This window comes from Pteropus medius, unplaced genomic scaffold, assembly GCF_902729225.1.
Source record: "Pteropus medius unplaced genomic scaffold, Ma_sr-lr_union100, whole genome shotgun sequence".
NCBI classification, from domain to species: domain Eukaryota; kingdom Metazoa; phylum Chordata; class Mammalia; order Chiroptera; family Pteropodidae; genus Pteropus; species Pteropus medius.
Genome location: NW_024344370.1, coordinates 11,414,984 through 11,439,671, shown reverse-complemented (window position 1 = coordinate 11,439,671; position 24,688 = coordinate 11,414,984). Strand labels below are relative to the sequence as shown.

The 24,688-nt window shown below is 37.3% G+C and overlaps 1 pseudogene; it reads right to left on the bottom strand.

Moving 5' to 3' along the window:
• Positions 1 to 19,128: 19,128 nt before the first annotated feature.
• LOC120608338 (uncharacterized) lies at positions 19,129 to 19,247 on the bottom strand (annotated as a pseudogene).
• Between the last annotated feature and the right edge of the window lie 5,441 nt (positions 19,248 to 24,688).

Genomic DNA, 24,688 nt, shown 5'->3' with positions numbered 1-24,688 from the left:
CCTACTAAATCAGAAACTCTGCAGGTGGAGCCCAGCAATCTGTTTTAATAAGCCCTCCAGGTGATTCAGATACAGGTCTGACAACCCCTGGATTAAAGAAATGATTTATAATTATTCCCAGCTGAGCCCAAGCTGGATTTCAGTGTCTGACTGCATGTGTAGCTGGTGGTCCATATGGGTCTCTTGCTCCATGAACTGAGATGCACAGGAGTTTCAGGATCTCTAGATGAAAGGAAAGGACATGGAAGATGGGAATGTGGCAAGATGTCTAAATATTAAGCATTATAGTATATTCAATATCTATTAATTTTTTGAAAATAGAAGCTTTACACATAATAAAATCCTCAAGTGTTTGTTGACTATTTAATTCAGCTTAGTCCTTCTGCCTAATGAACTGGTTTTGATCCACAAAGGAGTACAGAGTGCCAGAAGCTGAAAGATATATGCTCATTGAAACAAGAGAAAACAAAACAAAACAAAACAAAATGTAAGCCATAATGAAACATAAGCAGCTGCTTCAGGGCCCAGGAAGAAATGTGCAGGTCAGGCCTGGACCACACTGGAGCTTGGGCATTCCCAAGGCTTGGGGCAGCTCCCAGAGAAAGCTGTCTGTGCCTAGTTTGAGAGTGTTCCCTTACAAAGCAGCAGAAGTAGAAATAATGTAAGAACACAACAAAGACCCAGAGAGGGACTGAAGCTCTACAGCTGCTGTGATTTGAATATCAAAACAATTATATCTCTTTATCCTATTGGTAAGGCCTGTGACGATCAGGTTACAGATATAATATGAAATACTAAACTCAACTGGGAGAAGCGAAAAGCGTGTTACCTAAGTTTCCTTCAAGGTATCGCAGAGAGAGTAATTTGAAACTTTGGCAAACTTGGTCTAGGTGCTTTCAGATTCAAAGCAGTACTGTGATTGTCAGGTTCAATAGCTAGTTATCTGTTGATGTTGATGGTTTGGAAATTATGCACCGCTAGAAAAATCAATTCCTATAAAGTTTTTTTAATGGAATAAGCTGTAGTAGCTTCTATATGATGAGAACAGAGAACATTGAAGCTAAGAGGCTTCAGGTCTGTCTTGAACCAGTGGTCAATACGTATTTATTGTTTCTACAGTGTGTGTCATTAATTCATTCTAGAAATATTTATTGAGTGTCTATTATGTGTCAGGAATAGTGCTAGACTGTGAATCATTAGAATCAAACAGACTGTGGTCAGGTGTTTTAGAGCTGCTCTCTTCAATACACTAGTCGCTAGCCAAGTGAGGCTATTGAAATCCAATTCCTTAATTGCTTGACACATTTCAAGTACGAAACAGTCACAAGTGGCTAGTGGTGTCATCTTGGCCAGCACTGATACAGGATATAAGGTAATAGAAGGGAGTTTTCTATTGTCTGTCCTCCTAAGTCTTAGTGCTGAGCTGTCCTTTCCCACTTCTGTCTCTCCCAGGGGGCCAAAGCCCTCTGCTCTCTTTCAGGGTTGGTGTTGTTACAAGTATCCTGGACCATGGTATTGACTAAAGGTGTCTGCAAGGGTCATTTGGACTAGGTCTCAGAAAAATTTTGAGGCAAATGCAGTCCTCCTTCGGCTGAGTGGACCATGGGCAATATTCCACATTCTCTTTCCAATTCCATGTTCTGGTATAAACCCTGGGTATAGGATAAAGCCCTCAGACTTCCCCTTTTGATTTTCAGAAAAAAAATCTTTCAAAAGTTAAGAGGAAAAAAACCTGGAACTTTAACAGTGTCTTACTTTTTCTCTTGCTCCCATTTTTCTCCCTGAGGCGACGTAGATGCTTCTGCCTGAGAGAGGGAAAGTCACTTGCAAGGACAAGAGGAAAACAAAAGCACAAAGATTAATATTTCAAGATATTATCTTGCTACATCAAAATAGTTGAAAACATGATTCTTGCCTCCAAGCTGCCTACATAACCACGAAAACAAGAAAAATGGGGAAATTCATGAAAAGTTAATAACCATGAAGAGTGAAGTAACAACGTTAAACAGATATGAAAGATGTGTCACCGGATCTGCGTGATTAAGAGCCGAAGGCTTATATAGACCCCAAGTGTGGCTTTTCACAGGAAGGTGAGGTCTGAGCTGCACAGATTTAGATGGAAAAGGGAGAGAAGAGATGAAATTTCCGGTGGGAAAACATGATACGCAGAAGTGTGAATTTGAAGTGCAAGTGTTGTTTAAAATACAAAGTACAAAGAATATAAGAGTTTGCTTGCCATGTAGGGTGAGGGGAACTGCAAGGGCAGGCTGAGGAAATACAGTGGAAGACCTTAAACGTTAGGCTGAAAGTTTTGGTCCTCATCTTGTAGTAGGATGGAGATGGCATTGAGTGATTTAAATATGGAAATGATATAGCCAAAGCAGTGCTATGACAGTGAATCTCACGTTGAACCCTAGCAGCAATATTTGGATACTTGGATACTGAAGCCGAGGCAGGCTGGAGACAGGAGGGTGGTTAGGAGGCTATGGCAGGGGTGGAGGCAGGAAGTGACACGGGCATGGAACAAGGTGGGTAGCAGTGGAATGACAAGGGAGCAATGAGTGTGAGTAGCATGTTGAAGGAAAAATCAACAGGGCTTTGATTCTTTGAAGTTGAGAGAGAAGTCAAATATGCTATTAACTTTGGCAAATTACTTAGCATCTATAAAATAGGATAATAGCTATGTTGTATAGGTTCGCCGTGTAAATTAATAAAAAGACCTTTGTAAAACACAAGAGGTCTCTGGCATACAAATGTAATATACAACCATCGTTTGGAACTCAGAAGGCCTACACCCGCCCTCCCCATGGCAGCAGTCAGGACCCCAGGGAAGCAGATTCAGCTGGAAAGACAAGACCAATGTATGCTCTTTCCTTACAGTCCAGGAGACACCAAGCTTGCACACAGACCCACAATTCTGAACGCTTCTTGCTCATACGGGGTTTATATCCTCTTTGTCCAACCCTCAGCAATGTTCTCAGGCCAGAACCACTGGAATATAAGAGAACTTGCTAGAGCATTCTGGAGCCCTTGCTCTTTTTTCAAGCATATGCCTGGTTTCACATCTCAAAGATTTCCGAGGCCCCTCCCATAACAAATAAAGGACCGTCGCTCAAATGCATGTGTCTTTTATTGTTTATTCAAACATCTAGTCTCATTCTGGAAAACTACCTCATCACCTGCTTTCCCTCCCTTTCTAATCATTCCTAAAAAAATGGTGCCAACATTTCCACATCATCCACAAAACCTTATTTAACACATAATATTCCTGCATGTGTCTTAAATAGGAAAGATGCTGCCACAATGCTAACTATCATCTAAAAGAAAGAAAAAAGAAAATGGAAAAATTAGTAGGAAATTATTTCTGCTGTTTATGTTGAATGCTAGTGCTCGAGAGAAAGCTGGTTGAATTAATGGAAAAGAAAGGGGCAGATGGAGATTTTCATTAAAAATTCGAAGGCAATCTTCTGAGCACTTTTAAATACTCTAGAAATTGAAGGTTCTAAGTCTTTATTACATTTAACTTCAAATCTCTGCCCCTCCTTTTTGCTTGAAACGGGTAAATATAAGCATGCTATGAGGCTATAGATATAGACTTGTGTGTGAATGTATGTATGCATACACACATGTGAATGTATGTACTTCTAAAAGGAGCACAAAAAGGGAAAGAGAATAATGTAGCAAAAGAAAGATTTTTCTGAATAACTATAAATAAGGGGAAAGGGGAAAGAAGTTAAAAATACCATGTGTACAGTAGACAGAATGCATTGATCTGTGAATAGCAAAAACAGAAAGAAAAAATAAAAGATAAAGATGTAAGTCTGCCACTAAGGAGATGTTTAGCGGTGGTCTAATGAATGAGACTCAAATGCAGGGGCAGGGCAGCCGTGCAGTGGCAAGAGGAAAGTCAGTGTCCAACTAATCCTATGAATGTTCAAGGTCTAAGATGGTAACCTGGGGAGTGTCCCTATTCTGGAAACTAAAGAAGAGTCAATACAATCTTAAATTGGATTATAAATAATTGGTGACTCTCTTCCGAGGAACCCAGTGCCTCTTTACTGCCCTGGCTAGACATAAAGTGTCACTGAAGCTCCCAGGAAAGCGCCCCTCCTAGATTTACTTATTGCCAGGGCCCCATCAGAATATTTCTATCTGCTGTCCTCTAATTTCAGGACATTGTTCTAAGTGATGATTTGGTAAACTTAGCCACACAAATAGGAATACTAATGGGTTAATCTGTAGCGGCACTTACATTAAAGATGATTTTTCTAGGAGTAATCATTTAGGCTCCAAAGTTTTCTTGGCCAGGCTATAGGTCCGTAGGGAGAACGAGTTTGGAGAGGGAAGTTCTTTGGCATGACTTCTTACATCATGACATTAAGGAACTTTGATTTAGCCCAAATAAGGAAGCAGAGAAGGAAACATCCCTTTAACCCCCATAGGCCATTGCCAAGCGGCATGGCCAGAACACTGAGGGAGGTCCAGGGAGCTGGGGTTATTTTACTATTTTACACTTTTTAAATTTAATTCTCAGAGAATCCAATCAAGATTGCTGGCAGTTCTTGGATGAGGGTGACCAGCTGTCCTGGTTTGCCTAGGCCTGAGGGGCTCCTGGCATGTGGAATTTTCAGTATTAAAACCAGGAGACTCCTAGGCAAACTCAGTTGGTTACTCCAATATTCCTTCTCACCTAAACCAGGCCCTGAATTGAATGAGGAATCCCAGGAAAGGATATCGATCTATCATTCACATCCTGCCAGCTCTTTAATAAAGAAGCAGTAGAGCTCAATATTTATATGATCATGTCTTTACTGTTTCCCATTGTTCCCCACCCCCAGACATTTCTGTAGTAATAGCAAAAGCAAGTTCTGTTGTTTGGTAGCATCAGCCCAAGCTAAAGAGGCAAGTGAAAAATTATAGAAGGCCACGATGCATCCCATACATTTGAGTGCAGTACATCTCATACATCTATGAATCCTACAAATTCCAAGTTTCTGTGCTTAGTTACAGCACTAATAGTTTGTAATAAAGTTCATGGCTGGCCCTGGGCAAAATTATAAGGTACCTATTTTAGGTATCTCAAGTCCATCATCGTCTTCTAAACAGGACCAGAGTGCTTCCCATCCCTTCTTTCTCATCGTAAAACCTGTGCCCAGGGAAATATCTAATACCAGAAATTTACTCATTAGTGTGAATGAAGTGGTCTCTCCCCCAGGCTGATTTAAGTTGTTAAGTCTTATCTTTAATTATATTCTTTCATTCCTTTGACTCATAAGTATTCGCTAAGAGCCTTCCATGACTAAGTTGGAATATAGGAAGTGAAAGTGACACAGAGCCTGCCCCCAAGGAACTTAAAAAGTTTGGCCCGCATTAATTATGGGCATCAGCTAGCCAGTAATAAAGGAGTGTTTGGGGTTGGGAATGAATTTCCTAACTGCTTCTGAAATAGGAGCTCATAGGCTGACACTGAGAGAAGTTATTGTGTTAGGCTGACATAACTATGAACTCAGTGGAGGAATTAATATGGGGAGTAAACCTTAAAGTCTGAGTCTTGTCTACTTCTCTATTATGTTTGTTCTGAATCGAAAGACATCAAAGGCAAAGGGGAAGGGAATAGGAGAAGTGGTCCCACAAAGTCTGGACCGGGAATAAAAGTAAAAAGGAAGAAATTTAAACATAAAAACCTGATTTAGGTCCAAAAAGTCACTTGATTTCAAGGGCTATATAAAAATCTCCCAAAGGAAAACACTATATGCACAATGTCTGAGACAGAGAATGGTTGAATAAATATGATACATATTACTTCGGAATTTAAGGCAGCTATTTAAAAGGATGGAATCATGTGCCACATCACGATGGACCACATCTACAACAGTGGTCCCATGAGATTACAGTGGAGTTTAAAAATCCTAATCACCTAGTGACGTTGTAGCTGTCCTAACGTCATAGAGCAACACATTACTCACGTGTTTGTGGCGATGCTGTTGTAAACAAACCTACTGCACTGCCAGTCATAGAAAAATGTAGCGTATGATTATGTACAGTACATAATACTTGAAAATGATAATAAATAATTATGTTACTGGTTTATGCATTTTCTATATTATACTTTTAATCATTATTTTAAAATATGTTCTTTCTACTTATGAAAAAAAAGTTTGCTATAAAATAGTATACTGTGTTACACCATCAGAAGTCGCATAGATTTCATGTTTACCACATCTCTTGATTGCATCATCTTCTCTTGTGCTTGATTTAATTTCATGTTGTTTTCTACAGTAATATATTGTACAGGCTGTAGCCCAGGAGCAATCGGCTGTGCCGTGTAGCCTCGGTGTATAGTAGGTTATGCCACCTAGGTTTGTGTAAGTGTACTCTACGATGTTCACACGATAAAATTCCCTAAAACACATTTCTCAGCGTATATTCTTGTTGTTAAGTGGCACATGACTGTAATTATAAAAAATAACATAGTAGCTTGGGAAAATGTTAATATATTAGCCTTTAAAATCAGGATATGAAAAATTATCTAGGTTATGTTGAAAACTATATAAAATTTATATAAGCTTATGAGCATGGACTAGAAAGGAATATAAACAATTGAAAATTGCTAATGTCAGAGTAGTAAGTTTCTGGGTCACTTATTTCATTTTTATCTATCTTTTTATGATATTGTTTGTACAACATACATTATGACAAATCATTTGGACAGGTAAGAATGAGGGAAAACAAATGGTGTTTATAAAACAACTGGTTATTTGATTGACTGCAAGCTCAAAATAAGACAAATGATAGTGTTATGAGACTATTTTTTAAAAAACTGATGAAATCAGATTCATCAACAGAAATATAATTCAGATCCCACAAAAATATAAGTCCCAGCATACTGTGCACTAATTAAACCACATCTGGAATACTCTGCTTATTTCTGGATAACTCCTTTTAAGAGAAACATTGATAAACTAGAGTACAATAAAAGAAAGACAACTAGATTTGGAAAGATCTGAAAAAAGTAGTAAATGACAAATGGCTAGAGAAACTTTGGAATTCTGACTTAGAAAAGAAGCGAGGGAGAAGGAAAGGGGAGAGAGGGAGAGGGAGAGAGAGAGAAAGGAAGGAAGGAAGGAAGGAAGGAAGGAAGGAAGGAAGGCAGGCAGGCCGGCCGGCCTCAAAGTGAGTGCATCTGCAAGATTGTTATCATGAAAATTGTATTGGGTTTTTATAAGTTTAGATGGCAGAATTAGAATCAAAACATAGAAACTTTAGGAAAACTGTTTCCTGGCTAAAAATAAGGAGAAATTTTCTAATAAGAACAGGCCAACAATGCAACGAACTATTTCAAAACATAGTGAACTTTTCATTGTATAAAGGGCTTAAACAAAGCCAAGTAAAGAGTGCCGACATTTTTTGTGAGTTTATTCTGGAAGTTACCTAAAAACCCATTGAATCCTTAGATAATATGTTTCTGTCTAACATGAAAATGAGAGAAATTCCTTTTGGTCTCTACAATTCTTCAGGCACAGGCATGAGACAGGTCAAGCCTTCCCTTACACATCCTCATTCAATTTAGAGACATAAAATATAATTAGACTGAAGCCAGATGAGAAGAAATAGATTCTGTCAGTTCCCATTGGATTATGTGGGTGAATCTTCTGAGTTTATTTTAAAATTTCATTGCTCAACATCCCTTTGATTACTGTCAATCTAATTACTTTTAGTCACACTGTCATTATATTTTTGACCTCTAGTCTAATCACTAAAAAAAAGGTAAAAGAAATAACTTTCATGAAGCATCCTCTACATGCCAAGCACAATACTAGACATATTATAACATATTTTTTTTAGTCCTCCAACTCTGTGAGGGAAGAATTATCGTTCCCATTTTATAGTTAAGCAAATAGAGGTTTGCTTCTAATTAAGCAAACATACCCAAAGCCCCAGAGTGAGTGAGTGTCAGAGCTGAACTTTTAACACTGAGTCTGGTTTATTCTGAAGATCTGCTTGACCACGCTGCTGCTCTGGCTTTCCCTAAACCAAACCATTGTGAGACTGAAATTCTTCCAGAAGCAACTATAATACTATCTCCATGCAGGACCCTGCCCATGTATTTTATTAATTTTATTTTTGAGAATTGAGTCCTAAAGCTGCTCATTCTTTGAATGAGAATGTTCAAACCAATAACTTGTTTCTGAGATCACTGGCTTTTCAGCTGTGGTAGAAAGAATAATGGCTCCCTAAGATGTCCATGTGGCATGGCAAAGGAAACTTTTCAAGGAGCTTGAGATGAGAAATGATCCTGCATTATCCAAGCTGACCCAACATCATCACAAAGGTCCTTATAAGAAGGCAGGAGGCCTGGAGTCAGAGGAGAAGAGATGATGATAGAAGCAGGAGAGGGGGCAAGATTTGAAGATGCCAAGCTACTGGCTTTGAAGATGGATGAAAGGACCGTGAACCAAGGAATGCTGGCAGACTCTAGAAGCTGAGAAAGGCAACGAAATGGATTATCCAGAAGGAACTCAGAGCTGCTGATACCTGGCTTTTTAGGACTTTTTCCTTCTGAAAATAAGATAATAAATGTGTATTGTTTTAAGCTACTGAGTTTGGAGTAATTTGTTACAGAAGCAATAGAAAACTACAGCCCTGAATAGTCTCTTTATTTGAATAAAGAGAAATGACCACATTGAAGAACATCTTGACAACCATACTAGTGGAGAGACCAGGAACTTCCTTCAGTCTTACCTGCTGATGAGACAGCTAAGATGGCTGTGAGTGTCCCTGGCAGTCCTAAGACCTAGGAAGAAAGAAGGAAAAGAGAGGGAGGATAAGAAGAAAGGAAGAGGGAGAGAGGGAAGGGGAAAAAGGGGAGCGGGGAGGGAGAGAGGAAAGGAGAGAGGAAGGGAAGGAGGCAGAGAAGGCAAAGAGGAAGGTGGGATCAAGAAAAAAGAATGGATAAAAGAGTGAATGCAGAGGAAAGAGAAAGATCACAATATAGGTGGTAATGAGCAGTATTTATTTTCACTAAGAAAGATGTTTTATTAAGTAGTCTATTCCTAAATGAACTCAATGTCAAAGTTAATATTTCCATAATAGAGCAGGCACAAAGAGTATTAAATTGATTCAAGTTGTTGGAAAGGAGGTTTTAACTTGTCTCTAAACCTCTTGGATTCGCTACAGTGTTCTTTTCTGTCTACATGCACAGCCTCAGAGGAGATGAGATCAGAAAGCTAGCCCACAGGCCGGAATTATCATGAGCTCTGAGAAAGCAGAACACTACCCTTTGCTCAGAGCACACTTGGGTGAAGTGCACAGCATCTCTGCCTTACTTCTTGTCAAGAAGCAGCACTCAAGCTGAGGAGAGGTAATGATGGAAGCAGGAGAGGAGGCAAGATTTGATTCTATCCCTGCTCAGGTTTTCAAAAGAGAGCCACAAAGCATGTGTTTTGAAGAACACCTGCCTTGGAAACCTTCGTGTCTACAGGAACAGGTGGATTTGTACTAAAGTGCTTATGTGTTCCTGGAAGATTTGCCTCACTTATCTAAATGCAGGTATAATGTGGTTTGAGAGATACAATCAGAAGCTACCCAAAATGTTGCACATGATTCTACATGATTACTGAGTGGAAAACTAGCTAAGATATTATTAGGATTCTGAGAAACCATGGACGCTTACTAGATGTGGGGGTCCCAGTAGATTTATTTTTAAGTAAATTCTTCTTAAAGATGACTTAGTATACTGCATTGACTAGAAGTTAGTTCAGGCATTTAGCCATGCAACTTTTGAGTAGATTACTTCACTCTCTGCAGCCAGGTTTCTCATCCAGAATCTTGCTTGTGCTGGGATTCTTTGAGTCTAAGGACATGCAAAGTGTTCTATTCCCTACTTGTGGCACTCTTCCTAGCCCCCCCTCTACTAGGTGGTGCATTCATTTGGTATGAAAAACTCTCTTCAGTGCCAGGACACATATTTTCTCTAAATACAAAATTCAGCTGATATTTTTCTGTCCTCCTTCATCTATTCTTCATTAAAATGAGCTCATTGTCCCTGTAAACCCAAAACTTGTCAATTGTGATCTTAGTCACTCTTAAAAAAAAAAAAAAAGAATTAGAGCAGAGTAACTAGAGAACCAGCCCACAACAGCTGAAAACATATCTCCAAGCCTTTACTGAGCTTTTCCTATAAACATTAGTTCTTTTCTTCAATGAATGCCTGGTACTTGTATGTACCAGGCCCTATTCTAGGCACTGGGGATGCAGCAATGAACAAAACAGAAAAAGTTCCCATGTTATTTAAGGAAGTTACACACATCGAGCAATAGGCATAAATCAGCAAAATAACTCTGGGTAAAAGGAAAGAGAGGGATGAGGTAGGCAGAGATGGGCATGCCTTGTACTGTGCCAGGCAAGTGCTATGAGTAATGGCAGAAATCATAAAATACCACCCCTGCGATAAAAAGTTAAAATTTGGACAAAGAGATCAAACACCACAGATTGACATTTAAGAGACCAAACAAGATAATTTATAAGTTTGAGCTAAATTCTAAAAGGATTTGGGATATGCTGGGGAATTAAAGAAATTGTGAGGGATAGAAAGACGAAGAACAGAACTCCCACCAGAAGTTAGCTTGCACCTACGGTGTGGCTCAGAAACAGGGGATGCAGTGAAATAAAGGGGCTGCCTCCCTGATAGTTTTCCAGGCTCGGGAGCCCCGCAATGGACTCAGGAGTGCACGTTCATTTCTGAACCAGGGCCCACGCCTGAGTCGCATTCCTAAGAGAAAAGCCTGATTTCTGCTTCCTCTTCCCCAGCGTGCCTGATCCTATCTCTCCCAAAGGACCACAGGGAGGACTGATGAGGTAACGTCTCCAAAGGGGTTGGTGCACCACTGACTCTTTCAGTAAAATGCAAATTATAACCAGGTGAAGTCACACAGTCAAGAATGGAAATTCTGGAGATAAAATATTCAAAACATAACACTGAATATATAATCTCTCCCTAATCAGTACAAAGTACATAGGATATGGCAAGATTTCCTGCCTTTCCTTACCATTTATAACACTCTAACCTTTGGCCAGTAGTATGTGAGTTTTGGGATGCAATATGGAAAAAGTACAAGTGACTTTTTGTGAGCCATGGAATGGCGTTCCAAAATAAATCAAGACACACATATATCAGGCATGTTCTTTTCCCTGGCTGTGTGTTTGGCCAAATGATGTCAATATTTAGTTTGCCATAACCCTAGTTCCAGCTGGCAAACCGTGTCTCTGCAGTTATAGGATTTTAAGAATTGAAAGGAACAGCATGAACCAGGACAGTGAGACAGAAAAACTTCACATTCAACAGAGACTTGACAAATTAGCTTATCCTAAAACTTCAATTCATCATCCAAGTGAAAGCCTCTTGTAGCACTGTGAGGGGTCTTACTTAGTAGATACTTTCAAAATACATTTCAGATATGGAATTCTATAGCAATAGTGAATGAAGGACAATCAAATCCATTCCCTAACTCTCTTTTCTAAAGATGTTGTCTTATGATTCTGAGGTCTTATGGTGTTGTTGGACGTGAAAAATATATATACACATATGTATGTATATTATTCTTTTCTGATAATATATCTTTATTTTTAAGTTGAGGATATGCAAATGCATATACAAGTAAATTTGTATCATCCATAATTCCACTGACCTGAGATAATCATAGAAATAACTTGGAAAATAGCTTCCCATATTTTTGAAGGCACATGTTTTTCAGTAAACTTAAGATCATATTTTCTATGTTTTGTAACTGGCTTTTTTCAATAATTTTGAATCAGAATGGAAATTATGTGTGATGTGACTGGTTCCTTGTTAAGGGAGCTCAAAGTTCAAGGCCCTAAAAACATGTTTTCAAGTGTTAATTTAATGAATGCCTGGGAGAAGCAATGAAAGCCCTGAGCTGGCTATAGAACAGACATCACACAAGTAGTGGCTATAATATAGGACTTGTACCAATGACAGGACGTTGTCAGAGGGAGGGGAGTCAACCAGCCTCTCTGCTCTTTCTTGTGGTGTTTCAGTGAGGTTTCTCATAGCATCTGTTTCCTTCAGACGCTTCTCAGATTTTCTAACTGAGCTTTATAGGAATTGAGTTCACCCAAAGAAGACATAGGCCTCTCACTGCAGATAACAGTAACCTCTACATAGGCAATTTTTTTTCTAAATCAAAGTAATTCACAGATATCTACAAGTTTCTATTTCAACCTAATTTATTACTCCAACATGCTACAGAACTTGTGAAGAGGTGAGGTATACCAAAGCTATTTTCACTCTTATTTTTACAAGTTAGGAAAGTATGGCAAAAAAAAAAATGTACAGAATTTGTCTAGAACAATTAAATAAGCCAATATAGTGGTCTCTTAATAGGAACTCAACTCCCCAGTTACCGCACTGATTCTCTGTGCTCTTAGATAACACTAAAGACTAATTCTTTAAAGAAAGTGTTCCTGTTTTAAATAATGCATTTTCTCTATTTTTTCCTTCCCTGTTTTTAATTTCTATGAATACTTAAAATGATACATCTGTTTTTAAGAGTTCATCAGCATCGACTACAGACTCCTCACTGCAGGCATAATAGTCTTTTAGTGTTGGCCTGTATATGACTGGAACAAGGGACATGGATGTAGAGAAAATGAGCTTTATTTTTAAAGCCCTATTTCCTGTTTTTGCATGTAACTCTCATTTTCTCTATCGTATCCTTCTAAGTAGACCAGTTACTCTGTTTCCTCTATAGCTAGACTCTTGTACCAACCAGAAACCACCCGTGGGTCACACAGGGGACCTGTGTAGCCTGCCCTGTGCTCAGAGAGGTGTGCTGATAAACTGACTCTTTGGGGAGGGGGAGAAGCCCTGATTCGTAGCATTTCCCAATATTCATGGTGAAACTACTACCGCCAAAGCTGATATCAAGCTACCAACATTATGTCACTAAACATGGCATTGGGATGAGATACCGGCAGCCGGCCCAGGTATGAACCATTCCAGAATACCATTGCACTGGACTCTTTGGAAGAATATGTTCACCTTTCTCCAGATGGCACTGGAAAGTAAGCCCTTATAATATCACACAGTCCCGTATCCCTAGATGCCCCTTCAGTAATCCTTCGCTAAATGTGCATATCCAGGAATTGTACCCAGCCCAGGGTGAGCTCTCAGATGTCCTTAAAATAATCCCTTCCACAAGGTGTTCCAGGTGAGCCTTGCTACCCAGAGTGTTGTCTGAGAATCTGCGGTGTTGGCCACACCTGAGAGCTTGTCAAAAATGCAGAATCTCGGGTTCGTCTCAAACCTACTGAATCCAAGTCTGCACTTTAACAAGATTCCCAGTTGGCGAAGCCCTCATCTAGCAAACTTCAAATGGTCTTAAAACTATGATGCAAGTTAAAACCCAGGGACAACACTGGATATCCCATAATTCCCCAAAGTAGATATTAAACAGAATCTAAAACCCATCAGATACCACAAATGAAAATGAGTCCCCTGGGGATCAAATATATGGTAGCTGAAGGAAACTGGACTTTGGGTAGTAAACACACAATAGAATATACAGATGTCAAATTATAATGTACACCTGAAAATTATATAATTGTATTAACCAATGTTATCCCAACAAATTTAATTAAAAAAATAAAAATAAAGCTATATAATTTCATATACTCAAAGAAAGTAAAGAGATCTCTGGGATTTGATAAAAAAAAAAAAGAAAGAAAAAATAAAATGAGTCCCCTGAAATTAAAATAAGTATAGAAGCAAACTGATTAGATCAGGTAGATTTTAGGATCCAATAATTACTAAGGGGAGAAACCCTTTATTCGAGTTGGGGGACATTTTCCTACCAAGAGCTACAGACTCTGAGAAAATATGTAATCAATAGAGAGCCACTTGTTTTGTCTGATTTTCTCTACCTGCTTTTAGATAATTGAGTTTTAAACATTCTATTACTTTATTTTAATGAGGAAAAAGGAAAAAGAAACTCTTGCCATGTTGCTTTTATGTAAGTTTGTTACATCTGATTGCTGCATAATATTCTATTTATGTATATAACATACTATAGTGCTCAAGTTCTCTGGTAAAAGACATATAGAGTGTTTTCTACTTTAACAGTGCTTCCATTGATATCTGCATACATTTCCCTTTTGGATTAGTGTGAGTTATTCTGGGTACACTGCCAGAAGTAGGATCATGGGAGTTGTAGGAGATGTACACAAAATTTCACTGACTAATTTCAGCTGGTTCTCCAGATGTCTACTTCAATTTACACTTCCACCAACTGTGCTTGGAGGTTTCCGCTTCCCCACTTCCTTTTTGTTTTCTGACATCTGAATTTTTGCTAATCTAATAAATAAAGAATGTTATCTCATTCCTCTTTATCATCATTTACATTGTTCTGATGCGAGACTAATTATGTCTTCATATATTTAACAGCCCTTGAGATTTCCCCTTCCGATAATTGCCTATCATCTCCTTTGATGCTTTTTTAGGGGGTTCTGCTGTTTTTCATGTCCATTTGCAAGAGTTCTTTTTATACATTTGTTCACGTAACAAAGTTTTATTGAGCATCTACTACGTGTCAGGCACTTTTCCAGATGCTAAGAAAGTGAACAAAACAGACAAAAAGTCCTGAAATCATAGAGTTTAGAATTTATTGAGGAAAACAATGAACAAATAATCATACAATGTTGTGTTCTGATAGATGTTATAAAGGAAAATAAAGTAAGTTAAAGAAATAAATAGTAAGGAGGCAGTTGTATATTATGTATTTAATTTTTTTTATTACTTTTTTTTTATTATTTTTTGGCAGTTGTACTTTAGAAAGTCAGAGAAGCCTCTCTGAGGTGGCAATATTTGAGTAGAGACCTGAATAGGAATTACTTGTGTATACTGTGCCCATTGTGTGTCTTTTGTCTATTTTAGATGCTGTAAATATCTTCTCCCAGAAGGTTATTCATCTGTTAACTTTATTCATGGCTCTTTTTGTTATTCAGTAATCTTTACTATTAATGTAAACTCATCATTTTTTCCTTTTATGGTTTGTACTTTTTTTGAGGCTTGTTTAGAAATTCATATTCAAGGTCACAAGGATATTCTCCATTTTATTCCATTAGCTTTTACCTTGAACACTTATGTTTTCACTCTACTTGATGTGGAGGGTCAATTTTATTTTTTCAGACAGAAAGCCATTTGTCCCAGCATGATTTATTAACTAAACCCTTCTTTCTACATTGATTTAGAATGTCACCTCATTATATATCAAGTTTTCCTGTACTCACAAGTGTTTTATTGGGTTTTCTTTTTTGTTTCACTGAGGTATCTGCCTGCTTCTGACAAGCACCATGCTTTTGTCTTGTACTACGAATTTGTAACATATAACTTGATATCAGGTAAAAGCTGATTTAGATAACAGATAATTGTAAATTTCTGAAAAAAACCTTAGTCTAGAGGAAAGCCTATGACTCACTCATTTTTGTGTTCCCTGTAGAACATAGCATAGAGGCATACATACCTCGAAGATATTGTGGGTCAAGTTCCAGACCACTTTGTAAAGTGAATATCACAATAAAGCAAGTCACACAAGCTTTTTGGTTTCCCAGTGCATATGAAAGTTATGCTTATATTACACTTTGTCTATTAAGTGTACAACACCATTATGTCTAAAAAAATAATATATAGACCTTAATTTAAAAATATTTTATTGGTAAAAAAGGCTAAATATCATCTGAGCCTATTGGAAAAATGGCACCAATAGATTTGCTCAGTGCAGGGTTGCCACAAAGCCTCGATTTGTTATAAATAAATAAATAAATACATACATACATACATACATACATACATACATACATACATACATACACCATATCTGCAAAGAATAATTAATGAAGCACAATAATATGAGGTATGCCTATATTGGGTTATGGCCAAGTGTCGCTCAATAATTATTTTAAATAATATAGAGATAAGCTATATTCTTCAGATTTTGCAAGTCACTTGGGCTGTGAACATCACAAACAGTTATTAACTGTTGTCCTTTCCAATTGTAGTGCTGAATTTACCTTTTCTGGATTGGGAAACTGATTTTCTGCTTCTACCTTCAAGCATAAAAGTTCATTTTGAAAAAATAGGCTTTTTTGTCATGAAATCAGAAGATTTTATATGGGTGAGTGAAAATGGTATAGGAATTTAAAATGGGTCAGTCAATTTATTATTAACAGTTTTTGGTTGCCTTGAATTTTGTGAAAAATTAAGACTCACATATTCTACCATGTTTAGAAAGTAACCTGACACTGGCAAATATTTTATTTTCTCAGCATTTTTTCTGAATCAATTCCAATCCTACTGAGGATAAAATATGTTTGTTTTATAAATATCAAATTAAATATTTTGAGAATAAGACTCCTGCTTTGGTCAATGTTGATCTGGATAACGTAGAACAACCCTTTTTTTGAGGAACATGAAGAACATAGGGGAACTAATATGACAGTGAAGAATTGTGGGGCGAAGATACAAGAAAAGAAGGAAAAATCAGTTTAGTATTTAAATCTGCTTTTTCCTAAGGAGCATCTGGCAATTTAAAGAGTCATCTGAGAAATTGAGAGATTAAACACAAATTTCATCAGCCTCCCCAAGGGAATCTTAGAGTCCAAGATTCACCAGGCAGGGAGAGCCTTGATGAACTCTTATACCTTTGGCTAGAATCCCTAAGGGCTCCACCTTAGGAATAAAAGTGGACTAGCATAGTTTGGCCCTCACTTGGACTAAAGACTAGCTTTAAATAATAACAATATTTATATTAGTATTAAGGTGATCTGGGATAGCCATGTTCCTTATTACCTACCAAAAATAAATGTAAATCTTTTTATGCTTCAAATTATTTCTACATTTTTAAAAAGCTAAAGACTAGTAAATGATAAAAAAAATAATCAGGCACATGAACAGATAAGACAATAAAATTTAAAACCATGAGAAACAACAAACTTATAGGTAGACCCATGTGGATTCTGGAGACTCTTTTTTTAAAAAAAAACAAAATGTAAATTCTAGAACTGAAAAAAATGTAAAAACTGAAATGACAAACTCATTACATGTTTAACAGATACAGTTGAAGAAAGAATTCATAAACCAAAGAAGAAAATATCCTAAATTAAACACAATAACAAAAAAGGATGGAAAAAAACAAACAAAGAGTATAAGAGACATAGGGGTTTAGTGGGAAAATGTCTAATATACATGTAACGGAAGCGCCAGAAGGATAAAAGAGAGCTGTAAAGGCAATAGCAATATTTAAACTGATAAAGGCTAAGAATTTTCCCAAAATAAAAAATAATAAAAGCATGAAAATCAATAAGCCTCCTTTTCAAGAAGCTCTGTAAATGTAAAGCAGAATAATTCAATAGAAAATCACAAAGTGCATCATGATAGAACTTCTAAAAGCAAGAAAACAAAAATAAAAATATTAAAAGCAACCAGAGTCATAGAATCTTAAAAGAAGTAACAATTAGATTGACATCATACTTATTTCTAGAAACAATGAAAATTAGAGCATAAGGGACCAATATCGTCAAAGAAAATACCTGCAGAATAGAATTCTATATCAAGAAGAAATAATCTTCAAGAATGAAAGCGAAATATAGACAATTTCATATTAGAGAGAGAGAAAGAGAAAATATTAATTTGTTACTGGCAGACACATGTTATAGGAAACTCTAAAAGACTCAATGAAAATGATTCCAGTTAAAAGATATAGGAAAGAATGAAAAGCAACCAAAGCATAAATGTGTGGCAAAATATCAATGAACACTGACTATATAAAACAGTGATAACAACTTCTGGTGTGATTTAAACTAGATATAGATTTAAAACACATGACTACAATAACGTATATGTAAGAATGGAGGGATTTAAAGTGTTCTAAGTTCTTTGCATTGGCCAAGAAGAGATAAAAGTGTTAATTTCCAAACTATAATTCAATATACATGTTTTCATCTCTGAGTAAGTACTAAAACAAACAAAAACAGTAAAGAAAGGTATAACTATATATAATGTATACTCTGTGGTATATTGTGGTATATATCCTAAAGATGACCACAGCAGTATACGTAAACTTGCCCCTCCCCTGATAAGTAACAAACTCTGTTTCTTCACTCCCTTGAATCTGGGTGGGCTCTACAATTCCTTTGATGAGTAGATATGACAAAAGAGATGCTGTGTCAATTTCAAGAAAGCTATGAACTAGCCTGACAGCTTCCACTTCTGCTTCATAGAAGCCAGTCTTAATGTAAGATGTGGGATTACCCTGAATAATTATACAGTGAGAAGCACAAGCAAAATGGAGAGACTCTACTCAAAGAGATACCACATGCAGAGAGAGAGAAAAAAAGAGGCCAAGTAGCACATGACATCAGATTTATGAGTAAAAAAGCCATCTTAGAAGTTCATGCTACAGCCATGCCATGTGAATCAGAAATAAGCTGCCCACCTAAGTCCTTCCTGATTTACAAAATCATGATCAAACTAAAATGGTCATTACAAGCTACTAAGTTTTGTGGTGATTTTAATGTAACAATAGATGATCAGAATAGCTCCCAAGCTAAAAGGTAGGATGAGAAATGGAATAGTAAAAACTATTCCAATCAACTCCAGAAGTGCCAAGAAAGGTGGGACTAGAAAGAACATAACAAGATGGTATTTGAATCTCAATATACCAGCAATTACATTAACTGAATCAAATGTCTCAGTTAAAAGACAAAGATCATCAGCTTCAAACACTAACCAAAATAAAAGTACTGTGACTATTGTAATATCAGAGGAAGTAAAACTTGAGGCAAAAGCATTATTAAAAATAAAGGAGTACACTTTATAATGATATAATTTTCAATTCACCAGAAAAGAAAAATTATTTGAAAGTTGTGTACATATAATAATATAGTGTTAAAATATATAAAGCAAAATTTTAAAGTACTTCAAAATGCAATAGATGCATCCACAATCAGATTGGAAGATTTTATATATTTTTTTAAATTTTTTTAGGCAAGGCAACCCTTGGTTGACCTCACAGATTGCAAGGACCTTGTCAGTTTACAATCCTTTATTCTTTACGTCTACAGCACCTGGTCTTCCTAGGTAGTTTCCCATCCAAGTACTAACCAGGCCCAATCCTGCTTAGTTTCTTATATCAGATGAGATCAGGCTTGTTCAGGGTGGAATGGCTGTAAACCAGATTGGGAGATTTTAACCTATTTTTAATCAATTAGTAAACTCATTTGTTCATTTAATCTCTCTTTTAGATCCCCATCCACCAAGTAAGAAGAGTGCTAGGTGACTCCTAAGGGTGTTACACATTCTCTACTGAAGAAATTATTCTAAGTGATCGTTCGCTATTCTCTCTTTGTTCAAGTCGAAGAAATTAAGGGAGGCCCAAGTTTAATCTCAAATTGTAAACTTTCTCACCCATCTTTTGCCTAACTTAATCAAATGATAGATTTTTGGAGGAGTTGGGGAAGGACTAGCTGTCCAGAGTCTCATGGGGATAATTTTCCACATCAACCAATATGTAGACTTATTGGGACTATCTCTGAAAAGTAAAAAAAAAAAAAAAAAAAATCCTAATATGTATTTAGCAGGAGTGCAGCACTAGGTTACAATGAGATAACCGATAGATCAGAAACTGGATTATCAGCCAAGACATACCTACCCATTTTATAGAGCAGATCAGCTGATCTTATTTCTCTGTGGCTCAGTTTTCTCTGTTATCCTGCAGTAATAATTTAATTCCCAATAACACTTGTTACAGAGTTTACACAAATATTCAATTAAAAGCTAACCTCTTCTATTTTCCTGTTCTACTTGTTGATAGCCACTATGTGGCAGTTCAGTTGCATTTTGAATTATCTGCTTAATCACACTTGTTCATGATATTTTAGCTCTGTTTATACCATTCTATTCCTTAGGAATCAAGGGTTATTTTACTATTGACTATGGGCCATCAGGAATATGGGCCCATGTCTTATCTTGATGAGAGAGCACTGACTTTAATTTTATAGTCATACTTGGTAAACTTTTTACTTTTCTAGGTATGCACATTGTTTGTGCTGCATGAACAGTATGGTTCATTTTGAGCATTGTTTTAAATGTTCCAGTACTGAGATGAATATAGACTCCTGGCAGCTAGACAGAGTACTGGCAGTCTATCACCCTCCATCTCAAGCAGGTCTCTAAATAGAGTCTGGACAAATATGTGCAGTTATTCCTGCCAAATCTTTCTATCATGACTGTTATCATTACTCCATGGTCCTGATTCTCAGCCAACAATACATTTATTTAAGTCTGTTAAATTAAAATTGAGGAACAGGTTTTTTGCTTATCTGCCAAATAAGCAGCAAGGGTTACTCAATGAAGCGCAGAGGAAATCTTCTTACACAATACCTGTCAATGGGATACAGGTCCTGTGTGTGTAGAACACACCTCTCCACCAGGGACAATGGACTCTAGCTGCTAAAATCTCTAGTACCTAAGCTGTCCAGAACACCTTTTACAAAGTTAATATACCTTTTCCTAAATTTTTAACCCTAATCTATGGGTAAATGTATCTGCTTTGCTTATTTTGGTTTTCATGACTCAAAAGCCAGCCTGATCACCATAGAAAAGCAAAGTGTCTATTTCACTCTAGTAAGTAGGATGTGTCTCCCCTGATGATAGTTAATACTCTTCACTAGGCTAGGTCTTGTCTTTGATCTGCTGACACAATTGATCTTGAATTTCTATTGGTTCTGATACATCTTGTTTTGAGATTTCTCTCACAAGGCTTTGTTTAATTCTCCTTTGCTTGTCGTTTTATGTCTGCCCTTTGAACCACCCCCCACCCCAGGGGCTTGATTTCCACCCCCACCCCATTTTCTTTTTCTTTTTTTATTTTTTTAAGCTGATTGAGCAAAATCTTCAAGTAGTGTTTTAGAAATAATGTGTGGTAGAAGAGAAAGCTGCATTAGAAAAAAGCAGTGGTATATTCACAACTCAGTTACATTTTAAAATGTGTATCATATCCTTAGGGAGTCTTTGAAGTGCTTCTGATGAGGGCAATTGTGTATTTTACACATCTTAAGAACAAGCAAAACAAAACAGTGTTTTAATGTGGTTTCGTTCTGCTGCCTTTATTTTGGCTGCCTGACATTAGAAGAAGCCCACTGCCCAGGCATGGTGCTACCAAAATTTTAGTTTTACCGAGTAAAATAGTGCCTTAACTTTAAATAGTATTTCAAAATTTAGTATCTGCATTGGATCTCATATAATTTTCTGCACAACCCTGCATATTGGCAGGCCAGCAATACACGTGGAAACACTGACAACACACAGAGGTCAAAAGGAGTCTCTCCAAGAGGCCAAGCCCTCCTCCTTTTTTTCCTACCTCAGCAGAAAGAGATGATAAACTGTTCCCTTTGCCTAAAAGAATCTGAGGTTAACAGAAATGAAGAAGCCAAGTGAAAAAAAAGCCTGCCTGGAGCACTGTACACTGTCTTCAGCTTATAAACTACCCTTCCCTAATGGAGAGCAGAAAGGTGAGCTGCTTCCTTTGCTTCAGTAAACAAATAATGAGAAGGCTGCAGTTAGATGCACATTTCCAGGACCTTGATGGGTAATTAGCCAAGTGACTATCATTAAGGTTAACGGACTTCCTTTGGTTAAATTCCTGTCCATTCTATATCTTTGGAAATAGATCCTTTGAATCAAAGAGGCTATTTAAAGGTCTCTGCTATTATGCAAAAGATGCAACCCCGTAGCCCACCTCTGGCTTGGCTTAATTTATGGATTAGCAACAGCTTCTAAATTGCTCAGGGACAGAGTCCATCTCCTGGACCAGGGTGTGGAAACCAAGCACTAAGGAGAGTTCATCAACAAGCCAAGTAGAGAGCCTGAAACGGGCAACCACGTGGTGGTGCAAATAAGAGCACAGTTTCTAGGAACAGCAGGTAGGGAAATGGAGCCAACTACGAGGGGAAGCCACTCATGAAGGTGCCATGAAAAATCACCTGTCTACTAAAATTACAGCAAAACAGCATGCTGGGGAATTTAAGGGAGATTTTTATGCAGATGGGGATTTACTTTTTCTTTTCTTGCACCTGCTGTCAGTAAGCATTAGACCATAAACATCAGCAAACATTGATTAAGCATATTGCCTTGATGAAACTTCAGGCGAAAGAAGAAAGTTGTTCAGCAGCTCCAGAGCCCTAAAGACAAATTACTCTGGGTATTGCAATTAGAATGAGGAAAATTGCTGCACCTTTTTGAAAAAGAACTCTGAACTTGGTTCTGTAGACAATCTAATAATAGCTGATATGACTTTAGAGAAAGCACTAGCTCTCCTATTATAGTTCGTAATTTTTAAAAGAGGTACTTCAGGTATATAAAATGCTACATGACCAAAACCATAAAGGTCAGTCTATTTCTAAGATATACCTCAGACTGGATGTTTTAATTTGTTTCAAGAAATATGGGGTATATTAAATAAAACAAGAAAGACTTTAGGGACCCAGAATTCCTGCACATCCTGTAGTAATGCCCATCCTGAGGTGGGTTTTCTGTCAGTTTTCATCCAGCAGGTCAATAACATGAATGTTTCACAAGCAACTTTAAAATGTATTAATCATTTTAAAATTCATTCCTTCAATGATCTTACTATTCCTTTTGATCATGCGGATGATATTGGTCTATAAGCACAAAATAATCACGTTCTCAGTTGAGAGGACCCATTATGCTGTGTGGTGGTCCTGGCAATGAACACAAATAAATTCCAGTTTACTTCTAGTTTAAACACACCAAGCTAAAAAAGAGTGTGAATAAAGGTAAGGCTGTATAACCTTGTGTGTGTGTATGTTGTGAACTTAGCATACACTTAGGTTTTATACTGCTTCTTTCCTTTACTTGAAAGGAAAATAAAATTTATATTTATTGTGCATTTATGTGTCAGGCTTTGTGCTGGTCTTATTCAAAGCAGGCTAGTGCTTAGGCATATAGCCTCTGAACTTAGGCAGCCTTGGCTTAAATCCTGATGGCCATTACTAGCCATGTAATATCAGACAAGTACTCAACCTCACTAAGCTTCTGTTTTCATATCTGTGAAACATGAATATTAACAGAACTTCACAGTGTTACTGGGATGAGTCAATGAGATAAGCTACGTAAAATGTTTAGCACAGGGTCTGTTACACAACAATACTCAATAAATAAGATACTACAACATCTCATTTAGTACAATAACAATTCTATGATGTACATAACGTTAGCCTCATTTTATATATGTGATAACAGAGGTGAAGGAAATGAATTGATGTCTACAGTTTCAAAGCTAGTAATGATCTCATCAATGAAAAAATTAAATGAATTTTCAAATGAATAAACAACTATTAGGGGAATGCAAGCTGCTGTAACAAATAAACCTTGATTTTTTTAAAAGCTCAAACACAGCAGAAATTTATTTCTCCTATGTAACTTTTCACAGTGGGTGTTCTTAGCTGGTAAATGACTCTCCTCCTTGCCATTACTCACAAATCAAGGCTTCTTCCACCTGGGAGTTCTGGCATCCCTAAGGCCTTGAAGCTATTTATATCCAGCTAGCACAAGGGGAAAGAAAGCACAGAAAAGGTATAATGACTTCTATAAAGCCTTGGCTCATTAGAAATCATTTCTGCTGAAATTCTGTTGGTAAGATCTAGTCACATGGCCACATGTAAATGCAGGGGATGCTGGGAAATACAGTCCCTGGCCAGGCGGCTGCTTCCCAGTGATAACTCTATTCTACATAAGGAGGAATATAATGTCAACATAGCATAGGGTTCATTATCTACTGCCAATGGGTCAAACGACGGCATTTTTAAAAGCGATGGACATTATTTGATTTTTCAGGCTTATTTCCCTTTTATTTCATAAAATATCTCTAAATTAAAACTTCATTCCTCTTACTTATCATTGCCCTTATTTCTTGCCAAAGGAATTTCAGATTAACCTATTTCAGGGTCTTCTTAAACAACTATCTTCATGGGCCAAGGTATTTGTGCCTTATCGAGTCTGATGGAAAAAAGATCAGGAGCAATCTAGCCAGTTTAGTTTATAGCCCGAAGCTTATGTTTTTGTTGTGTACATGGTTTCTGGGCTTTAACTATTGATAAGAGCCATCAAATGAATCCATTTTTTAAAAAGTCAAAGCCTTGTTCTGATTGTGAACTAGAGGGGTTCTACCTTGAATAGCTAATGCTAACCCACAGAAAAATGGAATGCCTGGAAATGGAATTCAATTAAATGAATAACTAAACAAGACCATACATGCAATCAATGACCCCTGTTTCAGTTCTCTATCGCTGTGTTAGAAACCACTTTAAACAGTGGCTTTAAACAACAGCCATGTTATTCCCCTCATGACTGGGTTCATCTGGATGTTTCTGCCCTACATGAAGTCAGCTGGGGCTGTGGTCACCTGAGTACTTGATTGAACTGGAACAGCCAGTTGGCTCTCCCATGTGACTGGTGCCTGGTAGAGACAGCTAGATTGGATATAGCTGGAATACTGGGACAGTTGGGTACTGTTTCCCTATGTAATCTCAAGACCTCTCCTTTTCCATATGGCCTCTCCATGAGGTCTCTCTATGTGGTCTCTCCAGCAGAACA